We start from the raw sequence: 14,881 nt of genomic DNA on the forward strand, positions 1-14,881 counted from the left end.
GACTCTGTCTCAAAAAAAAAAAAAAAAAAAAAAAAAAACATATATATATAAAATATCCTGGAAGACAACCTAGAAAATACCATTCTAGACATAGAAACTGGCAATAATTTTATGATGAAGATAAGAAAAACAATTGAAACAAAAGCAAAAATTGACTAATGGGACCTAATTAAAGAGCTATTTCACAGCAAACTATCAACAGTAAACAGTCAACCCACAAACCAAAAGAAAATATTTGCAAACTATGCTTTTGAAAAAGGTCTAATATCCAGCATCCATAAGGAACATAAATAAATTTATAAGAAAAAACAACCTTGTTAAAAAATAGGCAAAAGACATGAACAGATGCTTTTCAAAAAAGACATACATGTGGCTAACAAGCATATGAAAAAAATGCACATCACTAGTTATCAGAGAAATGCAGAGAAAAACTACAATGAGATACCATCTCACATCAGTCAGAATTGCTATTATTAAAGTCAAAAAATCACAGATGCTGGCAAGGTTGGAGAAGGGAATGGTTATACACTATTAGTGGGAGTATAAATTAGTTCAACCACTGTGAAAAGCAGTGTGACAATTTGTCACAAAACTAAAAAGAGAATTACCATTTGACAAAGCAACCTCATAATTGGATATATACTCAAAGTAATACATTTTATCGTAAAGACAATGCACATGCATGTTCACTGCAGCCCTATTCACAATAACAAAAACATGGAATCACCTGGTATGCCTATCAATGACAGACTGGATAAAGAAAATATAATACAGTAGGGTATGTCGGCTCATGCCTGTTTGGGAGGCCAAGGGATTTGGATTGCCTGAGCTCAAAAGTTCGAGACCCGTCTGGGAAATGTGGAAAAACCCCATCTCTACGAAAAATACAAAATGAAAAATTAGGCCGGGTGCGGTGGCTCACGCCTGTAATCCCAGCACTTTGGGGGGCTGAGGCAGGCAGATCATAAGGTCAGGAGTTCAAGATCAGCCTGGCCAACATGGTGAAATCCTGTCTCTACTAAAAATACAAAAATTAGCTGGGTGTCGTGTGGTGTGTCTGTAATCCCAGCTACTCAGGAGGCTGAGGCACAAGAATCACTTGAACCCAGAAGGCAGAGGTTGCAGTAAGCCAAGACTGCGCCACTGCACTGCAGCCTGGCAACAGAGGGAGGCTCTGTTGAAAGAGGAAAAGAAAGAGAGAAAGAAAGAAAGAAAGAGAGAGAGAGAGAGAGAGAGAGAGAGAGAGAGAGAGAGAGAGAGAGAGAGAAAGAAAAAAAGAAAGAAGAAAGAAGGAAAGAAAGAAAGAAAGAGAGAGAAAAAGAAAGAGAGAAAGAAAGAAAGAAAGAAAGAAAAGAAAAGAAAAGAAAGGAAAGAAAGAAAAGAAAGAAAGAAAGGAAAGAAAGAAAGAAAGAAAGAAAGAAAGAAAGAAAGAAAGAAAGAAAGAAAGAAAGAAAGAAAGAAAGAAAGGAAAAGAAAAGAAAAGAAAAGAAAAGGAAAAGAAAAGAAAAGAAAAGAAAAGAAAAGAAAAGAAAAGAAGAAAAATTAGCCAGGCATAATGGTGCATGCCTGTAGTCCCAAGTACCTGGGGGGCTGATGTAGGAAGTTTTCTTGAGCCCAGGAGGTTGAAGCTGCAGCGAGCCAAGATCACACCACTGCACTCCAACCTGGGGTACAGCATGAGACCCTGCCTCTAAAAATAAATAAAACAAAAGACTTAATAAAAACAAAATATGGTACATAAACATCATGGAATACTGTGTGGCCATAAAAAAGACCAAGATTATTTTCTTTTGCAGCAACATGGATAGAGCTGCAGACCACTATCTTTAGAAAATTAATACAGAAACAGAAAACCAAATGCATTTTCTCATTTATAAGAGCTAAATAAGAAGAACACATGGACACAAAGAGAGGAACAACAGACACTGAGGCCTAGTTTAGGGTGGAGGATGAAAGGACAAAAAGGATCAAATCAATACCTGTTTAGCGCTATGCTTAGTACCTCAGTGACAAACTAATCTGCACACCAAAACCCCGTGACACAATTTTACCTATATAATAATCCTGCACGTGTACCCCTGAATCAAAAATGAAAGTTAAAAGAAAAAAAAAAAAATCAGCCAGGCATGGTGGCTCACACCTGTAATCCCAGAGCACTTTGGGAGGCCAAGGTGGGCAGATCACCTGAGGTCAGGAGTTTGAGACCAGCCTGGCCAACACGGTGAAACCCATCTCTACTAAAAACACAAAATTAGCCGGGTGTGGTGGCGCACGCCTGTAATCCCAGTTACTCGAGAGGCTGAGGCAGGAGAATCACTTGAACCCGGGAGGTGAAGTTTGCAGTGAGCTGAGATTGTATCATTGCACTCCAGCCTGGACAAAAAGAGCAACACTCCATCTTAAAATAAAAAAAAGACAAGAAAAGAAAAAGAAAAAACAAAATCCATGGGTTGGGGAGAGTACAATGTAGGTGGAAGGACTGGTCTGTGCTACAGACAGTGGCCCAGGTAGGGCTGTCCTCTGATTTGTGTCCATGCAGGCAGATGAGATTATGAACTGATGGTCCAGAATCCTAGGCTGGTGGAGAAAACAGGTTCGTAGTGCAGATTCAGTGTCTTGGTACAGGAATATGTCAGGAGTCTTGTAGACACTTTTGTGGGTTTTGGCAAGAAATACCAGGATAAAATATGCTGTGGCGAAATTCCTGCAGGTGGTGCCTAGTCCTGGGAGGGGTGTGAGCACGTCGATGTCTAGTATCTTTTCTTGTAGAAAATCAAAGTTGGTGATTTACTTTTATTTTTTATTATGTTAAAGGTGACAGATCTTGGCTTAAGAAAAACCAGATTTGTGACTAAAGGAAACATTTTCTTGGAGCTTTTCATTGTTCTGGCTTATATTTTCTTTTAAAAAGTAACTTTCCATAAGTTAAAGTTAGCACTTTCACAAATACTAGCAGAGTCACTAAATGAACTATTAACATCAAAACAAAAAACATGATTAAGAAGTATTTTATTATTTTGCTGCAAAGCTGTTGCTTCACTGTATAAAAATACCATCAGCAAATGCAGTGTATTGCAAAATTAAGATAGCGTTGTTCCTCATCTGACACTGTACAAGCAACAGAAACCTCTTCACTCTCAGTTATTTCCAGTAGAAAGATCATTATTTCAGCCCAAATTTACAATATTATATAAGGCTTAAGAATAATAACGTTATATTTGAATTATGTAATTTTTATAGCCAGTTTTTACCATGGATAATTTCATGACTTCTGAATACTAGAGCCTAGACTAAAAATCATAGGATATTGTGAAAAAGACGCGTAATATATTTATCCATAATCATTAGAAAGTTAAAGAGCATTTTCTTTTTTTTTTTTTGAGACGGAGTCTCGCTCTGTCGCCCAGGCTGGAGTGCAGTGGCCGGATCTCAGCTCATGGCAAGCTCCGCCTCCCGGGTTTAAGCCATTCTCCTGGCTCAGCCTCCCCAGTAGCTGGGACTACAGGCGCCCGCCACCTCGCCCGGCTAATTTTTTGTATTTTTTTGGTAGAGACAGGGTTTCACCGTGTTAGCCAGGATGGTCTCGATCTCCTGACCTCGTGATCCGCCCGTCTCGGCCTCCCAAAGTGCTGGGATTACAGACTTGAGCCACCGCGCCCGGCCTCAGGGCATTTTCTTTCATTAGCAGTGTTAACAGTTTTTTATCCCCATTGGTAATGCTAAAAGTTGCTATTCTAAGTCTTCCATCCACTACTAATTCAGGACAACTCTGCTGGGTTGCGTTATTTCACACTAGTTTATTTAGGGGTTCCATTTTCACTCCTCAATAGATTTTATGTATCTCTCATATGCTTCTTCACTCATAAGTTCTTCTAGTTCTGAAGGGTTACTCAGTGTCATCTTGATCAGCCAACCATCTTCATAACAAGATTTGTTTACAAGTCCTGGATTTTCTCCAAGAGTTTCATTAATTTCAGTTACTTCTCCTGATAAAGGAGAATAGAGTTCACTAGCAGCTTTCACACTTTCCAAAGCACCGAACTCATCTTGTTTGTTCACTTTTGTCCCAACTTCAGGCAGACTACAGTAAACATCTCCCAACGCTTCCTGTGCAAAATTGCTGATTCCCAGTGTTCCAATACCATTTTCTGTTGTTATCATCATGTTTCTCTGTGAATTTACACAGCGAGAGCAAAGCGGGTCCCGTGCGCAGCTTCCGGACGGCGCCCACCCCCAGCTGCCAGGGCCTAGGCGGGCAGGGCGTGGCAGGCGACAGGACTGCCGCGCAGGGTGCAGAGCACAGCCCGCATGCTCAGCGCCATGTTCGCAGGGGTGCTGGGGGTCGCAGCGCTACGCCTCGGCCAACTGCGCGGGGAGGGGGGGAGGGGGGGAGGGGGGGAGGGGCGGGGTGGGGTGGGGCCTCTAGTAGGTATCTTTGCTAGTGGGTGAAAATCCTGTGGTGGCAGCTGTGGGGAAAAGGGAATCTGTTATCAGCGCTCCTTTCCTCTTAAGTTTTCAGTCCTCTCTCACCCTGGGAGGTGACCTGGAATCACAGGATACTGGGCAGTGTGACAGCCTGTGTACAGGAGAGCAGAGCCTCCCATTCCCAGACCTAGAGTTCCATTCCAGGCTAGGCCTCTGAGATATCTTTCTTCTGGCACCAAATCCGTAGTTTGCTAAATATCAAGTAATTCTCCAACACCAATGCACTGTCTAAAACTTGAATTCTGTTAGTCCAAGCTGCACCATTTTGTAAGCCCCACCATTTCGCAGACAATGGTCAGAATGAAACATTCCACAGGGGTTCGGGCCGTGACAAACATCCTGCCCAACCACCGGACTTTCTTATGACACCCGTCTGTGTAAAAGTCCAAGCAACCTCCTTATTACATCTTGCTGGAAAAACGGCCAAACTGCCTGATCACAAGAACATCTTATCAACATCCATCCAGGCAGCAAGCCATACTGCCCCGATGCCTCCCACCAGTCTGAGCCAACATACAATTCCATTTTATGCCCTTCCTAAAAACATGCTGACTTCAGGGTACAATACTTTCTAATCCAAAATCTGATATTTTCTCACTCCATTTGCCATTCCCCTTCCACCTTCTTTCTAATCTTGTTTGCTCCTCCCTATGAAAGCCTTTGTCTGCCTAAGCTTTGCAATCCTTAAAGATTTTATAGTTGGTACTTCCTTCTGTTGCAATACTCTTTTAAAACTCAAATGTTTTAACATAAACCTAATTTTGTTTTATTTTACAAAATCTAGAAACTGCCTCAAAATAACAACTTTATTTTCAGTAAGACCCTCCCATTCCTTTTCCATTTTAACCTTAACTGCATCTGCCTGTGGGTCCCCAGCTTTCCAGGGCTCTGTAGCTTCTCTCAGTATAAAGCCTTCTTCCATGCCTGGGGTGAGCAAGCTGGGACATCTGCAGGGGCGGCTCCCCAGAAAGAACTAACTGGGCCTTTAATAACCTCCTTTTGCAGACTCAATATTAGCCTTAGCTTGAAGTCACTGGGCTCAAGCCTTTATTCCATGTCAGTTATTCATTTGGTTTTTGAAACTGTTTGAAAAATCCAGCAAAATTACTCAAACATGGTGTTAATATAAGAATTTTTTTTTTTTTTTTTTTTTTTTTTTTTTTTTTTTTTTTTTTTTTGAGACAGAGTCTTGCTCTGTTGCCTAGGCTGGAGCGCAGTAGCACAATCTCAGCTCACTGTAATCTCTGCCTCCCAGGTTCAAGCGATTCTCTTCCCTCAGGCTCCTGAGTAGCTGAGATTACAGGCACCCACCACCACGCCTAATTTTTGTATATTTAGTAGAGACAGGGTTTCACCATGTTGGCCAGGCTGGTCTTGAACTCCTGACCTCAGGTGATCCACCTGCTTTGGACTCCCAAAGTGCTGGAATTACAGGCATGAGCCACCATACCCGGCCAACAGTCATATTTTATACCTCAATAAGAAATGCAAAAGTATATATTCCTCTCAGAAAATAAACCCATTATTATTTCTATTAAAAATTATGTAGTAGGCCAGGCACGGTGGCTCACACCTGTGATCCCAACACTTTGGGAGGCTGAGACAGGTGGATCACAAGGTTAGGAGATCGAGACCATCCTGGATAACACAGTGAAAACCCGTCTCTACTAAAAATACAAAAAAAAAAAAAAAATTAGCCGGGCGTGGTGGCACTCTCCTGTAGTCCCAGCTACTTGGGAGGCTGAGGCAGGAGAATTACTTCAACCTGGGAGGCAGAGATTGCAGTGAGTCCAGCTTGTGCCACTGCACTCCAGCCTAGGCAACAGAGCGAGACTGTCTCATAATAAAATAAAATAAAAATTATGTAGTAAACAACTAGTCATATGGCAACACTTCTAGGAGTATCAAGTTTCAGCTCATAAAATTTAGCATAAATCTCAGAAATCAAGATGATAGGATATAAAACATAGTCAGTGTCACAAATTTACCAAAAGAGGAAGTGATGTTTAAATAAATCTATGAAACTCACCAATTATTTACCACATTTTCTTGTGCAAATGTATTTATTTTCTGTAGTCAAAATGAAAGACATTTTTTCTATTCTTTTCCTTGGTAGCATTCTAAAAGCTAAGTCTTGGAATTCTGTTTGTAATCACCCAGCCATTTAAAAAAGACACACACACCTGAGAAAATTCCAGAACTCACTCTGGGCAAGAAAAAGGTAAATGAGAATTGTTAACAAATGGAGTATGAAATTAGATATTAATTTACTCTGAAACCCACCTCTTTGATGCCCTTTGTGAACATTTTCTTACCTTTTAAGTCCTACTAATAAAATGCCAATTACAGTTTAAAAGCTGAAGTCAAAATAAGTGAATAAATTTTCTCAAGGTAACAAACCTAACGAGGGGCAGTACTAATAAGGAAACAAATGTATCTGACTCACGTGTCAAATCAGCCATCTAATCACTTGATTCTCCCACTCCATCCTGCTTAAGTTCTCAAAGACCACCCTCTCAGGAGACACTGCCCTGTGCCTCAGTGAGTGCCCCAGGTGCTTTTTACTTTGCAAGTTCTTGTACCATTTCACTGGGGTCGTGTTTGGGTTTTTTGTCTTTGGGGATACTATTTTTTCTTTCACAAATCTTAGAGAATACAGAGGGCAGAAATTATTTCTGTGCTTTACCCTCAATGGCAGCATCTGATTGGCTAACCAGCAATGTGTCTCCAAGAAATAAGCTGGGTTGGGTGAAGACAATCAGTATCTAAAAAAGCCTGGGCATGGTAGCTCACACCTGTAATCCCAGCACTTTGGGAGGCAGAGATGGGCAGAATACCTATGGTCAGGAGTTTGGGACCAGCCTGGCCAACATGACAAAACCCCGTCTCTACTAAAAACACAAAAATTAGGCCGGGCACACGCCTGTAATCCCAGCACTTTGGGAGGCTGAGGCAGGCGGATCACGAGGTCAGGAGATCAAGTCTATCCTGGCTAACACGGTGTAACCCCGTCTCTACCAAAAAAACAAAAAATTGGGGGGGGGGGGGTGGCGGGCCCCTGTAGTCCCAGCTACTCAGGAGGCTGAGGCAGGAGAATGGCGGGAACCCGGGAGGCGGAGCTTGCAGTGAGCTGAGATCCGGCCACTGCACTCCAGCCTGGGCGACAGGGAGAGACTCCGTCTTAAAATAAATAAATAAATAAATAAATAAATAAATAAATAAATAAATAAATGGAAAAGTGGCACAGAGATTTTTACAATAAAGCGTCAGGGGTATTATTCTTTGCTTTCTTCTCATGGAAAATATTTTCAAACAGAAAGTGCCATTCAACACTTTATCAAAAAATGATTAAAATACGGAATATAAAATGCACACTGAATGACAAAAATTTAAATGCATTCTAAATCTAATGCTTTTGTTTTGTTTTGTTTTGTTTTTGAGACAGAGTTTCGCTCTTGTTGCCCAGGCTGGAGTGCAATAACGCGATCTCGGCTCACCACAACCTCCGCCTCCCGGGTTCAAGCGATTCTCCGGCCTTAGCCTCCTAAGTAGCTGGGATTACAGGCATGTGCCACCACGCCCAGCTAATTTTGTATTTTTAGTAGAGACGGGGTTTCACCTTGTTAGCCAGGATGACCTCCTGACCTCATGATCCACCCGCCTCAGCCTCCCATTGTGCTGGGATTACAGGCATGAGCCACCATGACCGGCAATCTAATGCATTTTTTTTGTAAATTACTCTTTGGGGAAACAAAATTCAGCCTTAACCAACCATAAACTGCCAATTAACCATGATTACCCAACCAGGAAATTTCCACCTTGATCATACAAATTAAGAAACTACATAACTCTACTAAATCAATTATTGAATTTGGGTTTCTCCATAATGCACTTTATATATAAAGTTTTTTCCATCATGCACTATATATATATAGTTTTTCTTTTATATATAAAGTTTTAGGGACATGGATGAAGCTGGAAACCATCATTCTGAGCAAACTATCGCAAGGACGGTAAACCAAACACCGCATGTTCTCACTCATAGGTGAGAACTGAACAATGAGAACACTTGGATACAGGGTGAGGAACATCACACACCGGGGCCTGTCGTGGGGTAGAGGGAGGGGGGAAGGATAGCATTAGGAGATACACCTAATGTAAATGACAAGTTAATGGGTGCAGCACACCAACATGGCACATGTATACATATGCAACAAACCTGCACATTGTGCACATGTACCCTAGAACTTAAAGTATAAAAAAAAATTTTCTAAACCTAAAAAATAAAGTAATCGTTATAGAAAGTGCTATGCAGAGATATTATAAGAAAAGCAGTAAAATCTCATTATAAAGAAAAATAAAGTTTTATATATAAAGTTTTTCATGGACCACAAACTACAAACTATAGCTAGTTGGGTGCTCTTCAATTCTTGAATTACTCTTTGATTTTGTTCTTTAATATTTTTGCCTTGACTCGCTTAATTTTTCTTTTTTTCTTTTTTTTTTTTTTTGAGACGGAGTTTCGCTCTTACTGCCCAGGCTGGAGCGCAATGGCGTGATCTCGGCTCACTGCAACCTTCGCCTCCCGGGTTCAAGCGATTCTCCTGCCTCAGCCTCCAGAGTAGCTGGGATTACAGGCGCCCGCCACAACGCCAGCCTAATTTTTGTATATTTAGTAGAAATAGGGTTTCACCATGTTGACCAGGCTGGTCTTGAACTTCTGACCTCAGTGATCCACCTGCCTCGGCCTCCCAAAGTGCTGGAATTACCGCGTAAACCACCGCGCCCGGCCCGACTCCCATAGATTTTTAATTTTAAAAAAAAAAAAGGCGGGAGGACTGGAAACACTACGGACCAAAGCTCCTCTTCTCATTCATGAACCCCACACTCTGAGTCACGATTTTCCCTTGACTACCGTCCAGTGGTTCCGGCACAATAGGGGAGAGATGCGGCGCTGCGGGTGCAGAGCTGCCCAGAGAGGGCTCCAGGTCATGGCACAGTCACTGCGCAAGGAGGAGACACGACGCCCGGGGTCCCGGCTGTCAGCCCAGCCGCCATCTTATGGCTGAAGGGGACTGAGGGCCGAGCTGCGCCAAGGACAACTCTGGCCAAGGAGAACTTGGGACACGGATTTTGGAGCCGACAGCGGGGAGGCAGGAGTCCAGCCACAGCCTCTTCAGACTGGTTCCAACCAGCCCCTCCCCGTCTCTCGGTGCGTCGGACCCGGCCGACTCACCATTTCTAGGCTTCCTGGGGGGTCCTGGCATCTTAAGCTGTGGATCTCCCAATACCTACAGGTTACAGGGACACACAGACTAGGCCTGTAGGACCAGAAAACACAGAACAGAGAAGACAAGACCTGGAGCTGCGGCTGCAGCCAAAGACCGCGCCAAATCCCGAAAGCCGTCCTGTCCTCTCCAGCTGCGTTCCTGCTTGGATGGATCGCAGCCCAGCGTCCCTGATTGGATAACGTTTAACATCCCACCCCCTCAGGCCCTGAGTGACAGAAGACGTGCTCAGGGGCTGGGCTGAATGAAAATAGAGTGAAACCTAAGCTGCAGCTTTTTCAGGTAGGGCTTCCTCCCTGAACTGAGCCAGGCCTGCCCCAGAGGGTATTTGCATTTAACCATGTGTATAAGATCATATGCATTTATAAATAATATATGGGTATTCACAAGTGAAGATAATGTAATAACAATTATTTTGAAATTCCAGATTTTATTAACTTACCAGCTTCTGGTCCTTTGAGTAGGCAGCCTGGGATTTTAAAAAGAAGGCAATTCTCTGAAATAAAATGTGGGCCACATGTGAATTCTAAATTTTCTAGTAGTCAATTTTTTTTTTTTTTTTTTTGAGAGGGAGTCTCACTCTGTTGCCAGGCTGGAGTGCAGTGGTGCCATCTCGGCTCACTACAATCTCCGCCTCCTGGGTTCAAGCAATTTTCCTGCCTCAGCCTCCTGAGTAGCTGGGATTACAGGCGCCCGCCACCATGCCCAACTAATTTTGTATTTTTAGTAGAGACGGGGTTTCACCATGTTGGTCAGGTTGGTCTCGAACCCCTGACCTCGTGATCCACCCGCCTCGGCCTCCCAAAGTGCTGGGATTACAGCCAGGCCTGAGCCACCGCGCCCGGCAATAGTAGTCAAATTTTAAGAAGAAAGAAGCAACAGGTGGAATAAATGGCAACCATTTAACCCAATATATCCAAAATATTATCATTTTAATGTGTGAGCAATGTGTAATTATTAATGAAGTATATTTAATTTTCACTCTAACTTCCTAGCACATCGCAGTTCAGACCAGCCACATTCCAAGCACCCAGTAGCTACATATACCTAATAATTGTCACATTGAAGTGCAGCTGTGATGTCAGGGTGGGTGAAGGGCCTGAAAATCCCTTTTCTGCCAAAGGTGAAGGAAGAGCCTCTTCCTACCAGCATCTCTCTTTAGTTCCGAGGGTGCAACAGATAATGACCATAGAAAGGGCAGAAGGTGGCCGGGCACGGTGGCTCACACCTATAATCCCAGCACTTTGGGAGGCCAAGGCGGGCAGATCACTTGAGGTCAGGAGTTCAAGACCAGCCTGGCTATCACGGCAAAAACCCATCTCTACTAAAAATATTAAAATTAGATGGATGTGGTGGCTGGTGCCTGTAATCCCAATTCCTTGGGAGGCTGAGGCAGGAGAATGGCTTGAGCCCCAGAGGCGGAGGTTGCAGTGAGCGAGATCATGTCACTACACTTCAGCCCAGGCAACAGAGCAAGACTCTGCCTCAAAAAAAAAGAAAGAAAAGAAAAAAAAGAAAGAAAAGAAAAAAAAGAAAGAACAGAGGGCAGCAGAAATAAAATAACCCCAGGTAGACCACTGCTGGCCACCTGTTTCCCATTTTTGTTGCAGAGATCAAGCAGTGAACAAAGGATGATGGGTCCACAGCAGAAAAATACTCTGTGTCTTCAGATATGTTCACAGTCTTGACCTCTAATGTATAAATATAGAGAAAACAGATGAAAGGTAAACTTATTTTGCCATTTGGCCTTGGCCCTAATGGTCAGGCTGTGGTTATCTGTTTTCTCCTGTGGTTTGTGGGAATGTGTGAGTATAAGCACCAATCACATGCACATATGTCTACATGTATTTATTTATTTCTCAATATTACAAAACATCCAACTTTAAATCAAGAAAAAAAAGTCAGCACTTTTAGGGTACCCACTGTTAGAAGGTAACTAGTAATCAACCTGCCATTAAATTTTGGCATCCTATCTGCACTGGATACCTGTATTAGTTAGCTCTTAGAGCATAACAAACCATCCAAAACTTCTTAGATCATAATCGTGATGGTCAGCCATTTAGGCAGGGCTTGGTGGGGCCATTCTTCTGGCCTCAACTGAACTCCTTCAGACATGTATCATCAGCTGCCTGTCAACTAGGCAGCTGTGCTTCTGGGCATGAGCTTCTGCTTCTGGGATTGTCAACAAGGGGCACCTTGCTTCTCCTCCCCATTGTATCTTATCCTCTAGCTGGCAAACATGGGCTTTTTTCATGGAGATGGTAGCATTCTGAAAAACAATTAGAAGCATTTAAAACGATTTGAGCCTAGGCCTCAAACTAGCACACTGTCATGTTCACAGGTTTCTACCACCTTGAACAAATAAGGCCAGCCAGATCTGGAGTTTGGAAAACAGATCTGGATCTCGATGGGAACGCCTGTAAAAGCACCTGGCAATGGGCATAGAACAGGGAGAATAAAAAATTGCTACCACTTGTGCAATCAGAATCATTCTGTTTTTTGGTTTTTTGTTTTGTTTTGTTTTTGAGTATATGTGGCTTATAGAACTCTTCCACATCAACAAATTGCCCAAACACCCACAGCTATTAAGTGACTGGGCTGAGACTCACTCCCCAGGGCTCTAAATCCTGGAGAGTAACACTTCTAAAATAGAAGCCAGATTCCTTTTAGATTTGTGCCCAAATAGTACTATTTATTATTGGAAATAATCTCAATAAATTACATAAGCACATGGTGGCTCATACCTGTAATTGTAGCACTTTGGCAGACTGAGATGAGAGAATCATTTGATATCAGGAGTTAAAGTACAGCCTTGGTAACATGGTAAGATCCTGTCTCCATGAAAAATACATTATCCAGGAATGATAATGCATGCCTTTATTCCCAGCTACTCGGGTGGCGGGGGCAGGAGGATTGCTTGAGCCTGGAAAGTTAAGGCTGCAGTGAGCCATGATTGGTTACACCACTGCACATTAACCTTTTGAGACCTTGTCTCAAAAAAAAATTAAAATAGCCAGGCATGGTGGCTCAGGACCGTAATCCCAGAACTTTTGGAGGCTGAGGCAGGCAGATCACCTGAGGTTGGGAGTTCGAGACCAGCCTGACCAACATGGAGAAACTCCCTCTCTACTAAAAATAGAAAATTAGTCAGGTGTGGTGGCACATGCTTGTAATCCCAGCTACTCCGGAGGCTGGGGCAGGAGAATCGCTTGAACCCGGGAGGTGGAGGTTGCAGTGAGCCAAGATCGCGGCATTGCACTCCAGCCTGGGCAGCAAGAGCGAAACTCCATCTCAAAATTAATTAATTAAATTAAAAAGAAAATTACAGAAGATTTCCTTTTGTTTGTTTTTTTTTTTTTTTTTTTTTTTCCAGATGTAGTCTTGCTTTGTCACCAGGCTGGAATGCAGTGGCACGATCTCGGCTCATTGCCACCTGCGCCTCCCAGGTTCAAGCGATTCTCCTGCCTCAGTCTCCCAAGTAGCTGGGATTAGAGGTGCACACCACCACACCCAGCTAATTTTTGTATTTTTAGCAGAGATGAGGTTTCACCATGTTGGCGTAATCCCAGCACTTTGGGAGGCTGAACTTTTGACCTCAGGTGATCTGCCGACCTTGACTTCCCAAAGTGCTGAGATTACAGACCTGAGCCACCACGCCTGGCCAAATTTCTAAAAACTTCAAAAACATGCACAATCCTAGAGTATTATGTTTCTTTTTGAGTGTGTGTGTGTGTGTGTGACGGAGTCGCACTCTGTTGCCCAGGCTGGAGTGCAATGGTGCGATCTTGGCTCACTGCAACCACTGCCTCCCGGGTTCAAGCTATTCTCCTGCCTCAGCCTCCTGAGCAGTTGGGATTACAGGCATCCGCCACCATCCCCAACTAATTTTTGTATTTTTAGTAGAGATGGGTTTCACCATGTTGGTCAGGCTGGTCTCAAACTCGTGACCTTGTGATCCACCCGCCTCAACTTCCCAAAGTGCTGGAATTACAGGTGTGAGCCACTGTGTCTGGCCGAGTATTGTGTCTTTAAGAAGGTTCATGAAAAGATGGAAAAAGTCCAGACAAGGTGAGTACAGGTTTCTGATAATTTTAGGATTGTATTGTTTGGACCAGGTAGGAATCGTAAGAATTCTAAAGAAGAGATGGACTTATAAAACTACTAATTTAGGCAAAACAAAAATTAATTAAACATCAGGAAAATAGTCTGCCACAATTTTATGGTACAACTGAAATTTTTTAGATATGCTATTTGAATAAACTCTGTCATTCAAGTCAAATTACCTGTGAGAATCCCTCAGTTATCAGTGCTATGGACCTAAATTGGAGAATAAGTCTGGTATTAAACAGGACATAAATTCAATGTTAAGTGTGGATTCATGGAGAATCTAGACAATCAATAGCCACTGTTCATTAATGAGTTCTTAATGTTTCCATTATTGAAAACTCTGTATTCCATTAATCATCACAAAAGAGATAAAATAATATAAATTAAATAAAAATTAAAGGCTGGGCATGGGAAGCTGAGGCAGGAGAATAGCTTGAACCCGGGAGGCAGAGGTTGCAGTGAACCAATATCACACCATTGCACTCCAGCCTGGGTAACAAGTTATATATAAATTAGATGAGTGTGTGCGTGTGTGTGGTGACTATTCTAAATTACTAAAATACATTAATTTTTTTTGGTCGAACATAGTATCCTGAGAAGACAATCAAAACTTCATGTACTACTGAAGTACATTCTACTACCTGATGGGCCATTTAAACATTTACAGAGAAATTTTATTCAATTATCATTTATAATGCATATTTTATGGTAATAGTTTTCTCACACAAGAAGGCTGATGTTATAATACTAGCTAAAAGGATATGAGGAAATATGTATTCCTCATGGGACATTTCTAAAAAAGTCTTCAATAATAAAAATACTTATTTCACTAGACAAGCTGTAAATCTGTTAAATAAGGTATTACAGATACAATAGTATTGAGCAAAGCTAACTAAATTGACTGGATTGCTCTTGTAATTGCAGGTTGATGACAATCAGATCCACTTAGAGTGGGAAAAATTTGTTGACCCTTATAAAATAGTAATTGGAAGGCCTATGCA

General features: G+C 42.4%; 1 long non-coding RNA gene and 1 pseudogene across 7 annotated transcripts in view; both read right to left on the reverse strand.

The window, feature by feature from the left end:
* The window catches only part of LOC103226016 (uncharacterized), a 53,911-nt gene extending 43,971 nt beyond the window's left edge, over positions 1–9,940 (reverse strand). For 5 of the 7 annotated variants that reach the window (XR_012090155.1, XR_012090156.1, XR_012090154.1 and 2 more), the window contains exon 1: positions 9,722–9,911. This is a non-coding gene — a long non-coding RNA (uncharacterized lncRNA). Of the gene's footprint in view, positions 1–9,721 lie in introns of all 7 variants that reach the window. The other 2 variants (XR_012090152.1, XR_012090151.1) reach the window with 2 other exon arrangements.
* Positions 98–4,322, reverse strand: LOC140709612 (glycine cleavage system H protein, mitochondrial pseudogene; annotated as a pseudogene).
* Positions 9,941–14,881: the final 4,941 nt, after the last annotated feature.

Source organism: Chlorocebus sabaeus, chromosome 21, assembly GCF_047675955.1.
Source record: "Chlorocebus sabaeus isolate Y175 chromosome 21, mChlSab1.0.hap1, whole genome shotgun sequence".
Taxonomy (NCBI): domain Eukaryota; kingdom Metazoa; phylum Chordata; class Mammalia; order Primates; family Cercopithecidae; genus Chlorocebus; species Chlorocebus sabaeus.